Raw genomic sequence first — 8,253 nt, 5'->3', positions numbered from 1 at the left:
TTTGCTACTGTGACAGTAAAATGGCAGCCAGACATAAGCAAAATGTGAATGAGAGCTTCAAAAAAAGTCCTGCAGCTTTAAAGAAAAAATCTACATTGTAAAAAGGCCTCATATGCAAAAGTAGTCATCATGTTGCTAATTAAATAATACAAAAGTCCTGGGAGAGGAAGAGGAGGCAATGGATATATGAGATAGGGCATAACTTTAAATTACGATAAAAATTATGACTGTTATTTACTAGAAAAGTCTTTTGAGTAAGCAATTTTACTATATATTTTAAATGTACTATTTCATTTAAATATCCCATGAATCTTTAATTTAGAATTATATGCTATCCACATTTTAATCTAAGAAGACTGGACTTCAGAGAGGTAAAAGTAATGAGTATCTTCATTCATAGAAAGCTTCAGAGCCAGGATCTGATCTCAGGTTTGCCTGATTCCAAAGTCAGCATCTTTAATCACAATGCTCTGTGCTCTCCCACCCATTTTAATCACAAGCAGTTCTTAAAAAAATCTTTGTGAAGAATTTGCAAAAATCCTGGGAAATTAAATAAAAAACATACGATAAAAATATGTATTAAGTGTGATCAAAACTTCAAAACATCCACATCATATGTCATCAGGGAAATGCAAATTAAAACAACAAGGAAATACTCCTAACACACCTATTTAGAATGGCCAAATTCCAGAAGAGGGACAATAGCAAATATTGGCAAGGATGTAGAGCAATAGGAATTCTCATTCAGTGCCGGTGGGAAAGAAAAATGGTACAACCACTTTGAACAACAGTTTTGTGGTTTCTTACAAAACAAAACATACTCTTATCATAAAATCTAGCAATCATATTCAACATTGGAGTTGAAAACTTATGTCCACACAAAAACCTACAAATGGATGTTTATAACAGCCTTAGTAATAATTGCCCAAACTTGGAGCCAACCAAAATATCCTTTTGTTGGTAGATAGATAAATAAACTGTGGTTCATTCAAACAATGGAGTATTATTCTGCCCTATCAAGCCATTCAAAGACATGGAAGAAATTAAATGCATACTATTAAGTGAAGAAGCAAATTTGAAAACGCTATACTGCATGATTCCAACTATATGTTATACTGTAAAATATAAGACTGTGGAAACAGTAAAAGGATCAGTGGTTGCCAGGGATTGGGACTGGAGCAGGAAGGGATGAACAGGCAGAACACAGAGGATATTTAGAGCAGTGAAAATAGGTTACATGATACCATAATGAAGGATAGATAACATTATGCATTTGTCCAAACCCATACCATATACAACACCAAGAGTGAACCCTAATGTAAACTGTGGACCTTAAGAGATTATGATGTGTCAAGGTAGGTTCATCAGTTGTAAAAAATGTACCACTCTAGTGAGTGATGTTGATAATGGGAGAGGAATTTGTGGGCGATATAGGGATATATGGGAAATCTCTGTACATTTCTCTCAATTTTGTTGTAAGCCTAAAATCTCTCTAAAAAACATTAAGTCTTAAAAAAAAAAAAAAGCAAAATGAAACTATAACACACACACACACACACCCCAAGAAGGCTGAAAAAAGTTATATAACAAAACGTTAACAGTTGCATTCTTCAAATTTTGGGACTCTTCCTTTTGAAGTTTTACTTATATATTTTCTGTATTTGTACATTTATTAAGCAAATTGTTTAATGAGAAATGACTATGTTTCATAATAAAAATTATTATTTTTGAAACCAAAATAAAGGTGATCGAAGTGCTCACTCATGGCCTCACTTTCATGATCTGCATTAGTCATGTCATTTTATGCACTAAATTGAATACCCTTTTGCACATTGTCCAAGGAATGATAATAATGACAGACATTTCATGAATGCTTTACACGTGCCAGGGATTGTGCTAAATGCTTTATATTTATTCTCTGTTTAATTCATATAACCACTTTAGACCAAACGTTCTGTTCTTCCTTTCATCTTATAGATTAAGCTACTGTGATCCAGAAAAGTAAGACAACTCTTCAAGTTCATTCAGCTAATAAATAGTGGATCCAGGACTCCATTCAAAGTGTGTGGAATTCCTTAGTGGGTTCTCTTTACCATTAAATAGCCTGCTTGTCCAGCCTCAGAGCCATAAAACCTAGCAGGTCACAGCTTACAGGAGTTAATTTTAATCTCCCCTCTTATGTGAGCTGAGAAAATAGACTGTGAGCATTTGGATTCATAGTCACAAAGAACATTAGGACTTTTAGAGTTGACTTCTAATGAATTACTTTATCAATTTCTCATCTATACTAATTTATTTGGTGGAGAAAATGCAACCCATGTCCCAGTTTACCCCACAGGCTGTTTCCTTAGTTTGGAAACACTTGAGGCAAAACATACACTCTTTAATTATAAAAGCAATTTTGGTAAAAAAAAGTCAGCATTTTTATTCATTGATGGATTGATTTTTAGAATGCCCATAGCTATGTAATCTAAGACTCCACAATAGGAAAAGAAATTAATGTTCAGAAATATCACAAAGTATAATGTCTCATGTATGGATCCCTACAGTTGTAGGTAACTCTAACGTTTCAGAAAAAATAAACGCAATGAAAGTTTAGCCTGGGAATCCTTTTGTAATTATATCCGGGAGTAACATGGTCAGGTTTAACTATTCATGTAATGACACAGCCGGCATGTGACTCTTGAGAATCTTGTCAACACTTACTCACTAGCCCCAAAAAACTGCCCAACTCCTCTTGTCTCAGTTCTGTTCATCACGCAGGCACCCAAAGCCTGCCATGAGCCAGTCATTCTCCTGAGGACTGCAGAGGTAATCATTAAGATGAAGTCCCCATCCTTAAGGCCTATTGGCTCCTCCTCATAGACTACATTGGTTAAAGCATCTCAGAGTGCATTTTATGTACCAGTTAGGATTCCAGAATGGGGCCACTGCCCAAATATTACTAAATTGTAGGAAAATTTAAGCCCAAAGCAAAACAGTGGATGTCTTATAAGTCAGAGTTAATGGAAATGACCGGCAGAGTGGAGACACAAATAGGGAAGAGAAGCAAAGTGGACAGTTTTGTTTATCTAACTCCCAGGGAAAAATAAGATTCAGCTCACAAGGCCTCACAAATACTGCAGTCTATTAAAACTTGACAGGGAGGTAACTACAGAAAAAGGCAGTGGTGGTTTTCTGAATAGAAGGAAGATGAGGGATAGCAGCCAGCATGTCCTCTGGCAGTTTGTGGAGGCTTCTGGTCCGGCCTCTGCAAAGAGCTCCTGATCATGCAGACCTCTAAAGCCCACATAAATGGACCAGGGGTCCCTCATTTCACACAACACAAGCCAGGAAGCAGTCAACAGTTTCAAGTGCTGCAGGTTAAAAAAACAGGCTCTCCTATTCCCAACCTCTGCCCCTATCAATCACCGAGTAGATAAAATGCCCTTTAAGTGGATCAAAATGACACCTCCTAGATACCCTCAACTCTTTTCCCACTTTGAGTCTTCTGAACTGCGAAATTCATCCGGATTCAAAGACTACAACCAACCACATAAGCTAACTGAATATGCAATGATTTAAGGTAACTCCGTTTGCTTAGACCTCTGTCCAGATTCCCATCACAGCTAATATCTTAACAACTTTATCAAGCTGTGATTCACATGCCATATATTGCATCCATTTAAAGTGTACAAATCAATGGTTTTAGTACATTCACAGGGATGTTCAACTATCACTACAGTCAAATTTCAGAACATTTTCATCACCTCAAAAAGAAAACCCATACACCCCAGCTATCACTTCCTTATCTCATCCTGCCCTGGTCCTAAGTAACCACTCATGCACTTTCTTTCTTTTTTTTTTTTAAGATTTTATTTATTTATTTGAGAGAGAGAATGAGAGACAGAGAGCACGAGAGGGAAGCGGGTCAGAGGGAGAAGCAGACCCCCCGCTGAGCAGGGAGCCCGATGTGGGACTTGATCCTGGGACTCCAGGATCATGACCTGAGCCGAAGGCAGTCGCTTAACCAACTGAGCCACCCAGGCGCCCCTTTCTCATGCACTTTCTTTATCTATAGCTTTCATATTTCATAGGAATTTCATGTAAATGGAATAATATAGTATGAGGTCTTTTGTTACTAGCTTCTTTCACTTATCATGATGTTGTCAAGGTTCATCAAAGTAGAGCATGTATCAGTACTGCATTCCTTTTTATGACCAAAAAATATACCTTCATACGGATATACCACATTTCTTAAATCCAGTCATTATTCAGCAGACATTTCAGTGGTTTCTAACATTTGGATATTAGTCATTATGTTGCTATAATCATTCATGTAAAAGTTTTGTGTAGACATATTTCACTCCCTTTGGGTGTAGAGTTCTCTAGGAGGGAAATTGCTGGGTCACACAGTAACTTGATGTTTAATTGTTTGAAGAACTGCCAACTACTTGCAGAAGTGGCTGCATCATTTTATATTTCCACTGGAGTGAGTAAGGCACATCGTTGTTTTTTTTTTTTTTTTCTTTTATTTTTTAAAGATTTTATTTATTATTTATTAGTGAGAGAGAGCACAAGCAGGGGGAGCAGCAGGCAAAGGGAGAAGCAGGCTCCCCACTGAGCAGGGACCACCCCCCTTCCGCAATGCGGGACTCGATCCCAGGACTCTGGGATCATGACCTGAGCCGAAGGTAGACACTTAACTGTCTGAGCCACCCAGGTATCCGGTGTGATGCACATCCTTGCCAATACTTGCTATCATCTTACTTCTTGATTCTAGTCGTCTGAGTTCTTGTGAAATAGTATCTTATTGTGGCAAATAATGTCAAACATTTTCACATGCTTCCCAGCAATTTGTTTATCTTCAGAGGAATATTTATTCAGATCATCTGCACGTTTTGTGTTTGTGTTGAAATACATATTATTTTTTAAATGTTTATTTGGTTATAGTTGACACACGATGTTACGTTAGCTTCAGGTGTACAATATAGCGATTCAACAGCTCTATATGTTGTGCTGTGCTCACCGCAAGTGTAGCTACCACCTGTCACTATACAGTGCAATTACAATACCATTAACTATATTTCTCATGCTGTACCTTTTATTCCGTGACTTATTCATTCCATAACTGGAAACCTGTACTCCCCTCTCCCCTTCACCACGGATTTTATTAGGAGTTGTATGAGTTCTTTACATGTTGTAAATATAAGCCTCTTTTCAGATATGATTTACAAATATTTTCTTCCATTCTGTGGGATGGTTTTTCACTCTCTTTATAGTGTCCTTTGAAACATAAATGTTTTTAATTGTAATAAAGTTTAATTTATTTATTTTTACTTTTGTTGTTCCTCCTTTTTGTTATATCTAAGAACCCATCTAAGGTCCAACCCAAGGTCGTGATGATTAAATACTATGATTTATTCTAAGAATTTTAATTTTAGCTCTTACATTTTGGCCTTTGATCCACATGAGTTAATATTTTAATGTGGGATGAAGTAAGGATCTAATTGCATTCTTTTACATGTGGCTAGCCAGTGGTCTTAGTATCATTTGTTGAAAAGACTGCTCTTTTCCCATTGAATGTTCTTGGCCTTCTTGTCAAAAATAAGTTGATGATAAATATAAGTGTTACAATAGGATGTTCACTTTGATTCCATTGTTCCATATGTCTATTCTTAGGCCAGTATCATGGCTTTGTGATTATTGTAGTTTTGTAGTAAGTCTTAAAATTGGCAAGTGTGAATCATCCAAATTTATTATTTCTTAAAATACTTTTTTGGGTATTCTAAGTCCCCTGCAGTTCTAGATGAATTTTAGAATCAACGTGTCAATTTCTACAAAGAAGACAGTTGGGAACTATTGTCATATTAACACTGATGTCTTCTGGTCCATGAATGTAGAATATTTTTCCATTTTTTAAAATATATTTTAAAAATACCTTTAAACAAAGCTTTATGGTTTTCAGAGTGTAAATTTTGAACTTCTTTTATGAAATGTACTTCTAATTATTTTATTCCCTTTATACTATAGTATATGGAATTGTTTTCTTAATTTCCTTTTCACATTGTTCATTGTAGGTTTATGGAAAGAAAATTGGTTTTTGTATACTGACCTTGTCCTTCAACCTTACAGAACTCATCTATTAATTCTAATGTTTTAGTGAATGCCTTTGGATTTTCGTCTTATGAGATTCTTTAGAATCTCAGAGATAGTTTCACTTATTTTTCAATCTGGATGACTTTTAGTACTTTTTATTGCCTAATTTGCATGGCTAAAACCTACAATGGATGGGTTAAATAGAAATGATGAGAGGGCACCTGGGTGGCTCAGTTGGTTGAGCGACTGCCTTCAGCTCAGGTGGTGATCCCGGAGTCCCGGGATCGAGTCCTGCATCGGGCTCCCTGCTGGGCGGGGAGTCTGCTTCTCCCTCTGACCCTCCCCCCTCTCATGTGCTTTCTCTCTCTCTCTCTCTCTCAAATAAATAAGTAAAATCTTAAAAAAAAAAAAGAAATGATGAGAGCAGACAACCTTGTCTTATTTCTAGACTTATGGGGGAAAGCCAGTCTCCAGCATTAAGTATGATTTTTGCTGTGTTTGTTTGTTTGTTTGTTTGTTTTCTTTTTTCCTATGTGCCCTTTAGCAGGTTAGGGATGTTTTCTTCTTCTAGTTTTTTGAGAGTTTTTATCATAAACAGGTGTTGGATTTTGTTAAATGGCTTTTCTGAATCTACTGAGATCATTGTGTGTCTTCTGTTTTGTATTCTATTGATATGATATATTAATTGATTTCTAGATATTAAAGCAATCTTGAATTCCTACTTAGTCATGGTGTATAATTCTTTTTATAGGATACTAGCTTTGGTTTGCTAATATTTTGTTGAGAATTTTGAGACTACACTCAGAAGTGGTAGTGGTCTGTTGTTTTCTTTCTTGTAATGTCATTGTCTGATTTTCATAGCAAGGTAAAAGCAGCCTAATAAAATGATGGGAAATATTTACTCCTCTTCTGCGTTTTGAAAGATATTATGAAAGGGTTGCCTGGGTGGCTCAGTCAGTTAAGGGTCTGCCTTTGGCTCAGGTCATAATCTCAGGGTCCTGGGATCAAGCCCCAAGCAGAAGCCTGCTTCTCCCTCTCCCTCTGCTGCTCCCCCTGCTTATGCTCTCTTGCTCTCTCTCTTTCTCAAATAAATAAATAAAATCTTTTTAAAATAAAAGATATCATGAGAAAGTTGTACTAGTTCTTCTTTAAATGTTTGGAATAATTCATCAGTGAAACCTTTTGGGTGGCTTTTTGTGTGTGCTGGGATAAATTATTATTATTAATCAATCCCTTTTTTGAAACAGTCTGATCAGATTGTCTACTTCAGTCAAATTTCAGTAACTTATGTATTTCTAGGAATTTACCCATTTTATTTAAATTATCTGAATTATAGGCATACAACTCTTTACAGTATTCCTTCATAATTCTTTTTATTTCTGTAAGGTCATTAGTAATGGCCCCTCTTTCATTTCTGTTTATACTTACTTGAGTCCTCAACACTGTGAAAGCATTGTCAATTTTGTTGATCTTTTCAAAGAACCAGCTTTCTTTATATTGATTATTCTCTATTGTTTTTCTATTCTTTTTATTATTATTATTTTTATTCTTATGTTAATCCCCATACATTACATCATTAGTTTTAGATGAAGTGTTCCATGATTCATTGTTTGTGCATAACACCCAGTGCTCCATGCAGAATGTGCCCTCATCAATACCCACCACCAGGCTAACCCATCCTCCCACCCCCCTCCCCTCTAGAATCCTCAGTTTGTTTTTCAGAGTCCATCGACTCTCATGGTTTGTCTACCCCTCCGATATCCCCCACTTCATTCTTCCCCTCCCGCTACCTTCTTCTTTTTTTTTTTCCTTAACATATATTGCATTATTTGTTTCAGAGGTACAGATCTGAGATTCAACAGTCTTGCACAATTCACAGTGCTTACCAGAGCACATACCCTCCCCAGTGTCTATCACCCAGTCACCCCATCCCTGCCACCCCACCCCCCACTCCAGCAACCCTCAGTTTGTTTCCTGCAATTAAGAATTCCTCATATCAGTGAGATCATATGATACATGTCTTTCTCTGTTTGACTTATTTCGCTCAACATAATATCCTCCAGTTCCATCGACGTCGTTGCAAATGGCAAGATCTCATTCCTCTGGATGGCTGCATAATATTCCATTGTATATATATATATATATATATATATATATATATATATATATATATAT

The sequence above is a fragment of the Mirounga leonina genome, unplaced genomic scaffold (genome assembly GCF_011800145.1).
Source record: "Mirounga leonina isolate KUSES-001 unplaced genomic scaffold, KU_Mleo_1.0 Mir_151, whole genome shotgun sequence".
Classification (NCBI taxonomy): Eukaryota; Metazoa; Chordata; class Mammalia; order Carnivora; family Phocidae; genus Mirounga; species Mirounga leonina.
Note: the sequence above shows the minus strand (reverse complement) of the source record.